General features: G+C 37.0%; 1 protein-coding gene across 1 annotated transcript in view; it reads left to right on the plus strand.

Moving 5' to 3' along the window:
• Window positions 1-2,720: 2,720 nt before the first annotated feature.
• The window catches only part of LOC114525120, a 55,770-nt gene continuing 45,787 nt past the window's right edge, over window positions 2,721-12,703 (plus strand). Inside the window, exon 1 of the mRNA XM_028546329.1 lies at window positions 2,721-2,755. The gene's annotated coding sequence lies outside the window, so the exon portion shown is untranslated. The remainder of the gene's footprint in view (window positions 2,756-12,703) is intronic.

Raw genomic sequence — 12,703 nt, forward strand, 5'->3', positions numbered from 1 at the left:
ATTGTGGTTTTACCAGGTTTCAAAATATATATCACGTGGAAATAATTCCACAGATTTCGGCCACAAATAAATTGATCAACACAAAGAAATGTTCACAAATCCAGCAGACAAGAATAAACCAAACACTCTGATGGTATCCTGCTGGTTAAATTGTTCAATTGCCTACTAATGACACTGCTTCCCAGATAACTCTTAACATCAATGGTAGGGAGATCAGTGATACCACTGAAGTAGCCGATCTCTTTAATGAATATTTCTCTTCCATTGCTGATAATGTTGATTTAAGTTCACAACACAACCCAATCTCTACTCATCTGCAATTCCAAATAAATCATACAAAGTTCTCAATTCCATCGATGACAATCGATGACATTCAAAACTTTGTTGCGTCATTAGACCAGAACAAAGCTACCGGTCTTGATGATATTCCCGCTTATTTCATTAAATCCTCAATTCAATCATTGGCATCTATTATACTTCACATTTGTAATTTGAGTGGAAGAAAGCCAAACTGATTCCAATCTATAAGGCTGATATCCGTACCGAGAGAAGCAACTACAGACCTATCTCTATACTGCCCATCCTATCCAAACTCCTGGAACGCCATGTTGCCGATTCATATATGAAATTTCTTAGTGAAAACAATATTTTGTCGAATTGTCAGCATGGTTTCCGAGCTCATCATTCTTGTGAATCTACTTTAATCTTAATTTATGAACACCTTCTTAATAACATTGAACAAGGCTTGATCAATGGAATGTCTCTTATTGATTTCTCCAAAGCATTCGACTTAGTCGACCATGACATATTATTACAGAAACTAAAACAATATGGAATTACACCCTTGGCGTTAAGATGGTTCAAATCGTTCCTGAATGACCGCTATCAACAAGTACAAATCTCTTCATCCCTATCAAATCCTGCGATGATAAAATCTGGTGTGCCCCAAGGCTCTATTCTAGGCCCAATTCTTTTTCTGGTTTTTATTAATGATTTACCCATCTACATCAACAAGTCCAAGCCCTTTTTGTTTGCGGATGACTATACTATTATTTCTTCCGGAACTAATGTCCGCGAACTTAGTGACTCCCTAAAGTCGGACGTTACTTCAGTGTCACATTGGGCTACTCACAACAAAATGTCCCTCAATTCGAAAAAGACTAAAATTATGAAAATATTCTCCCAACACAAATTTTCAGATCTTGACCCAATAACTATTGAGATCAACAACCATACTATTAAGGAAATCTCTTCTGCTGTTCTACTTGGTGTCACATTTGATCAATATTTGAAATGGGATAGGCAAATTCACACTATCTACAACATAATAAACTCTAGACTATATCTATTAAAACGCATACGCAGTCACCTTATTCTAAAATGTCGTATTCAGTTTTACTCTGCACTAATCTACCCACATCTATTATACTGTTGTACACTCTGGGGAAACGCAAATAAAGAACTAATAACGTGCCTACTAAAACTACAGAAACGAGCTGCAAGACTAATTCTTGAATTACCAACCGAAGTACCCTCAATATTACTTTTCCGCCAACTTAATTGGATACCTATTTTCAACTTGATAAAAATGAGAAAAATTCTTATGGTTTTCAATACTTTAAAAACTTCTTGGCCACCAGATCTTAGAAGGTTGTTTGTTTACGTTCGCGACTGTCATCCAATTCAAACAAGATCGACAATGACTGACTTAAAGATCCCTTTAGTCAAGACCGAGCAGGCTAAATCTAAGATATCTTATAGTGGTGCAAGTCTATTCAATTCTTTACCTTCTGAGTTAAAAATCGTTGAAAATTATTCACCTAACTCTTTTAAAAAAAAGCTTAAAACCTTTTTTCTTCAATTAAACAATGAAGTAGACCATGTTAATGAATTTAGCTGCACTGTATGCAAGCATATCATTCGTTGCCAATGTTTCTCGCGATGAAACCTTTCATATTACCTTTCGAGGGCCATTGGGAAGAATACCTTAAGGTAACAATGTGAACCCCTCATGAAATAAAGTTTTAATAATAATAATAATAAACTCAATGTTGTAAAATATCCGTGGTGTTAAATGCATCGGCCTAATGCGCGTAATTAATTCGTATTATTGATTTCATCTTGTGTCGAGATCTCTCGTGAATGATTAGATTTCGTAGCCATAGGTACGTTTTTGTCTTTCTTGCAGATTGTAATTAATTTTATATCGTCAACAGCGGAAGTATGCTAGGCCCGGCACAGCGCTGTGGCGTGATATTATAACGTTCAGCAAAACCTTAAATAAAATCAGTCGTAAATTTCGTTCCTAATATCCTTCATTCGTCTTACTATAACATATCATGTTGGTTGTCAATAATTTCGCTTTAGCAAATTGTTTTTCGTGACCGTAATAATATTGACATAAAGGCGGTGGAATTACGTCATGGGGCGTCTTTTTGCTTAAATTTGCCACATTTATCTTTCATATGTTTCCTCTGACGAGAACTAGCGCTTTGAATAGAATTACTTCGTGTTTTAACAATAATCCTGTTTTTTCATTCTGACCAACCAGATTCTTATACAAGTCTCAGCTTATTCTGCTATCAAATTGTTCCTTTTCTTCTGCAGAGGCGTTCAACCAAGAAATTATAGTCTGTTTATATCACAATAACAAGCCTTAAAAAAGTCTAAAAAAGCTAAAAGTATATATCTACTCGCAAAGAAATCCTGCAAATTGGAAGCAATAAAACGACTCGATTGACAACTATCACACGAAGTAAGCTTTAGGTCGACAAATTAAATAACCACGGCACAGCGCTCTGGCGTCGTATTAAAAGCTTCAAACTGGCTTTGTTTGATATCTTAAGTTTTCTCATCTCACGCATTGTTGGTTTCTAAAGCCACGTATTAACTTGCTGGATAATTACTAACCAGACCATCGTGTTTAACAAATAAGCTGTGGAGTAACTTTATCTTAAGCTGTATGAAATTACATCATGATGTGGTTTCTTTTAGAAATAAGAACTTTTATCTTGTGAAGAAAAATAATACAAGTTATCATCTTTAATGATCGTTTATGGTGGTTCGTTTAACGAAGTTGAAGGTAGGAAATATTAAAGACTGTTGATATTTAAAGAGATGATGTAATATGCAAGATGAAAGGATCTATACAATTATACTTCATATTGCTAGTCCAACACGACATGAATTCAGTAAAATGAAGTATTTACAAAGAGCAGTAGACAACGCCACTCGCATCCCTCTTCCCTGCGGCTGAAATTATTAAAGCTATAAACACATACCCATTGCAAGCTCGATAAATAACCAGCAGGATAGAATAAAGTGATTGATGTTTTTTATTCGTATGGTTTGTGCACTATTCAGTCCGACTAAATTCGTGTAGAATATAGACGCTGTAGTTTAATTGTTGCTTCAAGATTTAAAAAGTACTGTACGTTTCGGTCACTTTTAAAGATTAAAGATAGATTAGATAGATATTGATTAAAATAGATCCTTGCAGCCCAAAAGCTGAATTACGTTCATGTTTACAAAATTTTATAATGTTTAAAATTTATGAATTGTTGTCCCAGCACAGTGCTGTATCATTCTGTTAGGACGTTTAGCAAAACCTTAAATAGGGTCGCAAATTTCGTTTCTTTTATTTCTTCATTTGTCCTTTATTTTTCCTGCTATTTTTCCTATTTGTCCTTTATTTCTTTATTTTCTTCATGACATATGATGTTGTCAGTTAATAAATTGCGTGTTCAATCAGGCATTTTAATCGGATTTGAGTGAGGGTCTGCCTCGAATGTTTTAACATGAGTGAGCAAATGATGTAGGAAGTTTCGCCTATTTTTAGCAAGGGCAAAGCTAGCACATACAGTGAACAATTAACTCACTTGGCCTTGGGGCAATCGGCACGAGTTCTGAGTTATCTCTAACAACCAAATACAGTATGGTCCTAGTAGTGCGATCAGATCTGGTATATATTTTCCAGAGCCGGTCGGGACCATATGGACAGCCCCACCTGCTTTTAATAATTCCACACTGAGATCAGAAGGGGGCAGTCACACTAGATTTGAGCAGCTTTAGTTGAAAATTGTATATGTGATCACCACTGGGGTAGTCACGGCACAGCGTTGTGACGTCATGTTTTTATAACTTTAGAAAACGTAACTTTCGTTCGGTAAATTCGTAAATTTTATTGGCCTTACAACGACGTATGAAGTTTGTAGTTAATAATTCAGTAATATACATGTCCCAGTGATTATTGAAAATTGTTGCTTACTGCATCTTTATAGTTTATCCAATAGACTGAACTATACAATACACAAAGAACAAGGGAAGAAATAATTCTACACAAATACATAAATAGCAAAACAAATCAATTTCATTTCTTCATTAATTGTTCTTCGACCCATATCTGTAAAGCTATTTAATAGCAGCGTCAGGGATAAATTACGGAAACGTGCACGATGCGTAACCCGTGCATCGTGTGTATATTTCAAACTAAACGTTTTGTTCGTATTCTTATTAAAGTTTAATCTTCTTTTATGCTATATATGGTTTGTCTTTATCGTTAAGCCAGCATGGCGCACACTGGTGCGCTTAACACGCACACATAACAATTATGACCTGCATATTTTGCGTGAAGAAATTGGAGATATTCTTCCATTTGTGTATTCAGTGTGTCGTAAAATTGAGCACGAACGACGAAATATGTCAATACTACTCCCAGACTTGGAAATTGCTGCGAGTGATAAGTGTGCAATGTTGACAAGTGTGCGCCAGGATTAATACTGCTGTCATGCTTCAATAATGGTAAACCAATATCACCTTCCAGTGGATACGTTGTTTAGCTTCTGTAAAGTTTTCAATTTGTTTATATTCTATTTCTCCATGTCAGGGAATGCATTCTCAGCTGTTTGGTTCATCATAATGCTTCGTCGTTTGTCATTGTATTTGCCGAGATATTGCCCTCATAACACATTCGGTCCACGTGGTATCACTGAATACCCATTTACACACAATAGCATTAGATATATGTAGCCCTATACCTGGGATATTTTAACGAAACCCATCTAGTAATAACACCCATTTGTTGCAGTAAAACTTCGTGCAATGTCATGGCTTCTGTCGATCTGCAAGAAAAGGCAAATTTCACAAGACTCAGTAGACTTTTAGTTGACAAAGGAACTGAGGCTTTGAGAAATACATTTGATACCATCCATCCACCTGTTAGTCTACCCAGAGTACTGGCTACAAACAAAACATCTCTTCAAAAGTTAAAACCTCGAGTTATTAATAATTCCCAGTGGGATTTACTGTTTCCTCCGTATGGCAACCCACCAGATTCCAAAACCTTTGATGTCACATTACTCACAGTCCTATTCCGGAACATTTGTGGTTTTCCATCAACAGGATGGAGTGTAATGCCTCTGGATACTGATAGATCAACGCAAGCGAATATCACAAGAATCAAGTGTTACAGAAATGAAGTTATTGCACATGTAACAACAACTCGAGTTGACAATTCAACATTTGAGTCTTTATGGAAGAAAATTGCCCAGGCGATAGTAGAATTGGGCGTTTCACAGAGTGATGTCGACGATTTACGAAGATGCCCTCTTGGGCCTGAAGAAAAAGTGTATGTGCAAAAGCTTAAAGATTGGGAACTGCGAGGAGATGAGTATAATAAAAAGCTTGCCACAATTGAATATTCTGTAAATAATGTAACACAAATCGCTGAGGAAAACCGTGACGAAATAAATAAAATCCGCCAGTCTCACACCAATCCTGAAAAAAAATTCCGCACAGAAAGTGATGAAGATTTATTGCAAAAACTTGCTAAGCAAAATTTCATTGGTAAAATTCAAAGAAAAGTGAAATTTTTCCTACCTGGAACGAGAGAATGGTTGTTAAAAGAAGTTGACGAGTGGTTTTGTAGCAGTGAGAGTGACTCAAGAATAAAGTTAATAACAGCTGGACCAGGATTTGGTAAAAGCGTGTTTGCCGCTAAAATCTGTGAAGATTTTAAGAAGAATGGAAAGCTGGCTGCTTGTCACTTTTGTGATTTCAGTGATTCAAACCTAAGAGACCCTATGGTGATGCTGCAGTCCCTCGCAAGTCAGATGTGTGAGAATGTCCCTGGTTTTAAAGAGAAGCTTCTTGATCAGTTAAAGCGACCTCATCAAGTCCAAAACCTGAAAGATGCCTTTCAAATATATTTGCAAAATCCCTTAGATGAATGGGAAATAAGAGAGCCGCGTTTAGTCGTGATCGAAGGTTTGGATGAAAGTGCTGCTGATAATAAGAATGAAATTACACATTTGATTGCTGAATATTTTCCTGATCTTCCCGAGTACATCAAAATCTTGGTGACGAGCAGGCCAGAGATTTCCGTTGCTGATCTAAGACTAAGAGACGAGCAAAAGACAGACATTTCCAATGTTGATGAAAACAATAACTCAGATCTTGAACTTTATTTTGAAGAATGTTTTCCAAGTTTAGTCGGCAGGGAAGTGGATGAATGTGATATGAGCCGTGATTTCTATAATGATCATCCATATCTTCACCGTATTACTGTTAGTTTACTTTCCAGTTTTGTTGCCAAATGCCAGGGCTCATTTCTCTATGCATATCACTTTCAATCTGAGCTAAGAGCTCGCTATGTTCTTGAGAAGATAACAAATGATGACGTCAGGAAGTTTCTCCCAGAAGGACTGCATTCTGTTTACGAACAATATTTCAAACGCTTTGAAGACGAGCTTAACGCCATAAAACACGAAAAGTTTGATGTGTTGAAAATTTTAGAAATGCTGGTTGCTTCCGAAGGCCATCTTCCCCTCACTTTCGTTGCTCAGACTTTTGGTTTAGCTCCAGATTGTCGCGAAACGAAAGACATCATCAACAAAATTAACGAAACCGTATCGTGTTTGTTGTACGTTTCAGATGACAGGTTAACCGTTTTTCACAAATCCTTTATTGATTGGCTTCTAGCAAAGGGCTACAAAAATCACCAGTATACTGTCAAGGTCGATGATGGACATAGATCGCTTTGGCTCTTATGCGAAAAGGTTTTTAAAGAAATTGTGGAAGGTGTTCGGTCAGGACTTGAGGTGAAGTTTACTAATGACGTGGAATACGCTCTGAAACATGGTTTAAAACATCTAGAAAAGTGTGAAATGGAGGAAGGTGTGTTTTGGTCAGTTGATGTTATTATCGTATGTTATATGTCAACTGTAATCCATCCACGCACATTGCGGCATTTCTGGCTCACATTACTCAAAAGTTCCTGGATTAAAAACGAAGATTTACGAGCCCGCATTTCGTACCATGTCATTGAATTTAAGTCTTTGGATCATACCCTGAAACACCTGAGGAAATATTACCTCTATCCAATACAAGTTTATTTGACAATATTTTCACAATGGTATTTAAAAACGGTTCTTACACATTCTCCAGAAGGTTATTTCAGCGATGATGAGAAGAAAATCGCGGAGACGCTACTACGCCAAACGCCAAACGTTTCACCTTTTGTCGAGTCGAATTCTTACGAAGTTTCAGTTTTGCCGCGAGCATTCTGGAAACACAGTCGCTTTGGTCTTTTTACAGATTTTTTAGATTACAGCTATGGTCATATTACAGCTGTTGCTTTATCTAACGATGAGAAAAGTGTAGCAGTTGGAATAAAGGATTTTATACATGTGATATCCCTACCAACTTTAGTTGAAATTATGAACTATTCAACAAAATTGGAAGAAATCTCATGCTGCACATTTTCTCCAGACGACTCGCTCATATTATTTGGTAAACTGGAAACGGCGTTTAACATTGCTGGAAGAAAGGAAGTTCCATTTTTCCCTGGAAATGAAGAGACGTTCCTGTCCTGTGCATTTTCTCCTAACGGCAAAAGACTGGTGACTAGCGACCATTCAAACACCATTAAACTATGGGACGTTGCTAAACAAACGCTGCTGTCGTCGCTTTTCGCTGGATTTCCTGTTGATTGGTGTTTTTTTAGTGTCACGGGGTTATTTATTATTGCAAATTCAGAATCTCGATCTTATCCGGGTTATTCGTTTTGTGTTTGGAACGCTATCACATTACAAAGAAGTGATAAGCGAAAATTATCTCAGGGGGAAAGGAAGAAACCAGTTGTGTTAAAGAGTAGGAAATGTGAACGATGTTTTCAGCGGGGATTTGAAGAACCAAATTCTAAACAGTTGAAAATAAGGAAAAGTTCGACTAATACAATTTCGTGTCCGTGGATCTGCAAAGGTGTGGAGTGTATTTTTTCTTCGGAAGAATTTTGTTATTCGAGTTACACAGAAAGTATTCCTTTCACTGCGATTGTTGCTTGGAACTATCTTGTTGCTGCTCCTCACTTTTCTTCCCGTGCAATAAAAATACCAACTTTAGAAGATAATCTGTGGCTCTATTCGGATAATGAAAAACTAATTGTCTTTAAGACATTAGCTCCTAAGCGAGAGCATTCCTGTCTGTCACACCCAACGTTCGTTTATTCGAATTCGTTTTCTCCTGACGGCTCTCGACTTGCATCCTGCAACTCAGATGGATATATCAACGTCTGGAATGTCTATACCAGCCAAGTTGAACAACGTTTCAAAAGCAGTCAATCCAGGTCAAGGTTTTTATGTTGGTGGTCGGAAGATTTCTTGTTTGTGATTAGTCAATTTAACGAGATTCCCAAATTAACGCGATACCAGGTAGATGACAATCTAGAGATCTTGTTTACTCATAGTCAGGACGTGGCGCTAGAGGACTTGTCTGAATACTTGTCTGAATTCAGGCAAGAGAGCTTGTTTGCTCTCCTAGGCTCATATGTTGGTTTTTCTAAAGGCTTTGTCAGCTTGGATCTCAAAATGGATGAACCCGTGAAAGTTCTCGATGTCAGAGATGTTGATGGTCCTATAATGATCAATTTGCCTGGAATTGAGCGTGGAATGAATGTGGAAATCTCGCCTGGTGGTGCCTTTATCTCTGGTTGTAATAGCAAGAAATGTTATATTTGGAAAAGAAATACCGAAAAACCAACTTCGTATGAAGTCTTTAATCAGCGTGATGCTAGCATGTTTACTGATGTCGTAAGTTTCAGTAATGATTCCAAAGTCGCAGTAGTCATGGACCTGAGGATTGCTGCTGAGAGTCAAATAATTGATCTGGACACAGGTGATTCTCAAAATATAACTCCTGCATTCAAGCCCATTATGTTGTTCAGGTCAGAATATATTCACAAGAGTAGAATTGTATTAACTTTATTTGATCACCTGATAACATTTCATGACCTGGACTCTGGCGAGATTCTCGACACTTCCTATCAACCATACTTGGAGACTTTTAGGCCAAGACAAACAAATTATCTTTCCCCAAAAGAAGACGTGCTGGCTTTTCCTGACAACAAAGGTGATATGGTGTTTCTTCGACTGTCTATTCCACCAAATCCTTTGTTGGACGATATTAAGCGAAGTGCAGTTGCTTCGTGGGACAATATTAAGCGAGGTGCAGTGGGCAATCCTTTCTTCTAATCGCAATTAAGTAGTCTTGCGGACAAAGGTTTTAACTGCTTTTAGGAAAATCTACACAAAACTGTATATTTTGTTACATGTTGGGTTTCCCCGCAAGTTTTTTATACCAATTAAATGGAATATCTTTGATCTTAAAAATAACTGAAGAGAACCCATTCACACGAGGACGAAAACCAATAGTAGAAGACTTAGTTGATAAAGACTTTGTTACGAACGACAGATGTTTTGGAGCTGATTTTTCAGTTAGGATATTTCATAATGGATTTAGTGAGCGATAACATGAATAACGATCATCAAGAACATTATTTTCGGGCAGCGGCTAGACTTTGCTTGGAGCTGGTCTAGAATGGAGAAGTAAGACACCTCCTTCCCTCCGTTTGTCTGGGAGTTCACCTTGGGCAAGTGATAGCACTCCCTTGCCTCCCTAACTGGGGTTACAGTTTGTTAAACAAATGATATTTTCAATACATCAGCAAGAAACAAGTCCTAAAAAACTGTGACCAATGCCAGTCGTATGATGGTGTTGTTTAGGATGTTCATTATGGTAGTTACAGTCATGTTGGTGGTGATAATTCTCATCTATGGTGGTGGTGATGGTGCTGGTTACTACGATGTGCTGATAGTAATTGTACTGGTTATGAAAATAATGGTAGAAATTGTAGTAACTATATTAGCTGTATTTTGTTCCTGAAGTTTGATGCTGATGAAAAAGAAAGATAACGGAACTCAGTGGCGTCATGCACTAGAACGACAATTGGGAGGGGGTGGGTGTTAAATATTCATATATTCAGTTCTGCCTGACAGATTTGTTTTGTAAGTGCAATAGCTTAGAATAGAAATCCGTCGGGTAGAACTGAATATATGAATAAACACCACCTCAATTATCGTTCTAAATTACGTCCCTGATGAACTGCAAGAACTATGTACATTACAGGGACCGTTTAGTTTTTAGCTGGGGGGGAAGATATTTATAGTCTGAAGCGGAGCTGGGAAATGGTAAAAATTTGTCTGAAATGTGAATAATATTATGTTGAAGACATCTGATGTTCATGAAAAAGAAGGTCACGAAACAACACAACAATTAATATCTTAGGCGTTTTTCAAACGTCGTGTTTTTATCTTTAATGCGTTCGACATTGTGAATTTAGAAACCCTACAGATGGTCGTTATCATAATTTAATATACTCAAGCTTAGATTTTTATTTAACACTATAGGAAGCTAATTTGTAAACAAACTAACATCAAGTGGTAAAATAGGATTTTATGACTTCGAACGTGCCTGGTCCACACAAGAAAACATGACTAGAATATTGCTGAATATTTAAATATTTGCCTACTGCCAGCATATATTGTAAATTGTAATTTGTATAAATTTGTAATTTTGTAAACCATTTCATGCTTTCACTTTGTTGTTGAAATTTCGTATTTCGGTGTTTGCTAACATCCCCTAAGTTGTCTCAACATTCCCTAAGTTGTCTTTAAGACTGCAACAGTGGCTCCGATAGATTTGAATTTTCCTATTGTGGTAATTTCTCCCATGCAGGAATTCCAGCAATATCGAAACAATTGCAAAAAATGTGGTTCGCTTCCAATCACTTTTTTATTGCCTGGCTTCTTAAGGCTGTCTTCCACTTAAGCTGCGTCACACGGTACCGGATCCGCTCATCACGACATTATTAATTTGATAGATTTGGTATATTTATTCAGGGCTCAGACATTAAAAAATACCGCTGTCTTTCATTAGCTTCAAAATTTGACCTGATGGTAATCCGGTACCGTGTGAACGGGGCTTTAAGCGTTTTTCATACGCACGTAAACCCACGTAAAAATACCTTAAAATGTTTTATTATTTGTTAAAATTTATAGAAAACTCTTTCAATTTATTTATATTTTCAGAGATAACATGTATAATAATTTAGACTTCTGTGTGTAACGTGCGTATGAAAAAAACGCGTACCTGGAAAGCAGTCTTTAGAATAGTAAAAAAGGTAAATTATAACAAATTTTTCACATTCGGACTTAATTTTCGCCACTATCAAGAGAAGTTAGAACTGCAGGTTTGAAAAAGTGTAATTTTTTAAATTATTCCCCAAGGCCTCGATCTTAGCTGAATTTCTCGATGCCCCAGTATTTTTAAAGGCGGTATTTTTACCCGCAATTATCAGCAATTTACAAATCATTCGATAGTTACAAAACTGGAACGATATCTCTATCATTTTTTATTTCATATTTAATAGGACATGAAAAATTATAGAGATATTGTTCCCGTTTTGTAACTTCAGTTCGCAGAGCCATATAGCTCAGTGGCCACACCCAAAACCCCACCCAGTTCCTGTTCATAGAGATTATAATTTATAAATAACACTAGAGAGTAGAGAGTAGAGAGTGGGCATCGAGGAGAAATAAGGGAGCGCGTTATTAATTGGGGGCTAATTCAAGTCCCGGATGATTCACGATGTCCGAGGCCAAAATAAGTTGTTTTTAACGAGTCTTTTTATTTCTAAATCGTTTTTCCCCTAAAATATCATTTCAGGATGTCTAAGGTAGTAAAACCAGTTTCAAAAAGCACTGTTTTTTCTATTAAAAAACCGGCGAAGCGTCCTAAATAACGAATACCGTAATTACTCGAATAAACGTCGCGGCGTTTATTAAATTTTTAGCAATTAAGATGCGGCGTTTATTCGAGTGCGGCGTTTATAAAAGGGAGGCGTTTATTGCAAACTCGTAACAACTCTGAATTTATTGTGTAATTTAAACGCCAATTTAACCAATACAGTCTAATGGTACCGGCAAGATTCTCGGCTGTTACCACGGAATTACGCATCGCAGAAGTTTTGGAGAGAGAGCTTGGCAGCAGAATAACATTCAAATTGAGAAAAATAGATTCAATGTTGTCTTTTTTTGTAAAGATAGATACTTGAATTTCTTACAGTGGTTATAAATAAAAGCTTCGAATAAACGCCGCAATGACGAAAAGGTTGCGGCGTTTATTCGAGGGCGGCGTTTAATGATATTTTTGCTTGTCCCTGCGGCGTTAATTCGAGGGCGGCGTTTATTCGAGTAATTACGTATAATTTCTTTTTATTGTTGCTAAAATGCTAACGTGGTTGCTAAGTAGGCATTGATCTAGCCAATCAGTGCTTGGCTTAGCATCCGGGACTTGAATTAGCCCCTAT

The sequence above is a fragment of the Dendronephthya gigantea genome, unplaced genomic scaffold, assembly GCF_004324835.1.
Source record: "Dendronephthya gigantea isolate DGI-Jeju-01 unplaced genomic scaffold, DenGig_1.0 000033F, whole genome shotgun sequence".
In the NCBI taxonomy this organism is placed as follows: domain Eukaryota; kingdom Metazoa; phylum Cnidaria; class Anthozoa; order Malacalcyonacea; family Nephtheidae; genus Dendronephthya; species Dendronephthya gigantea.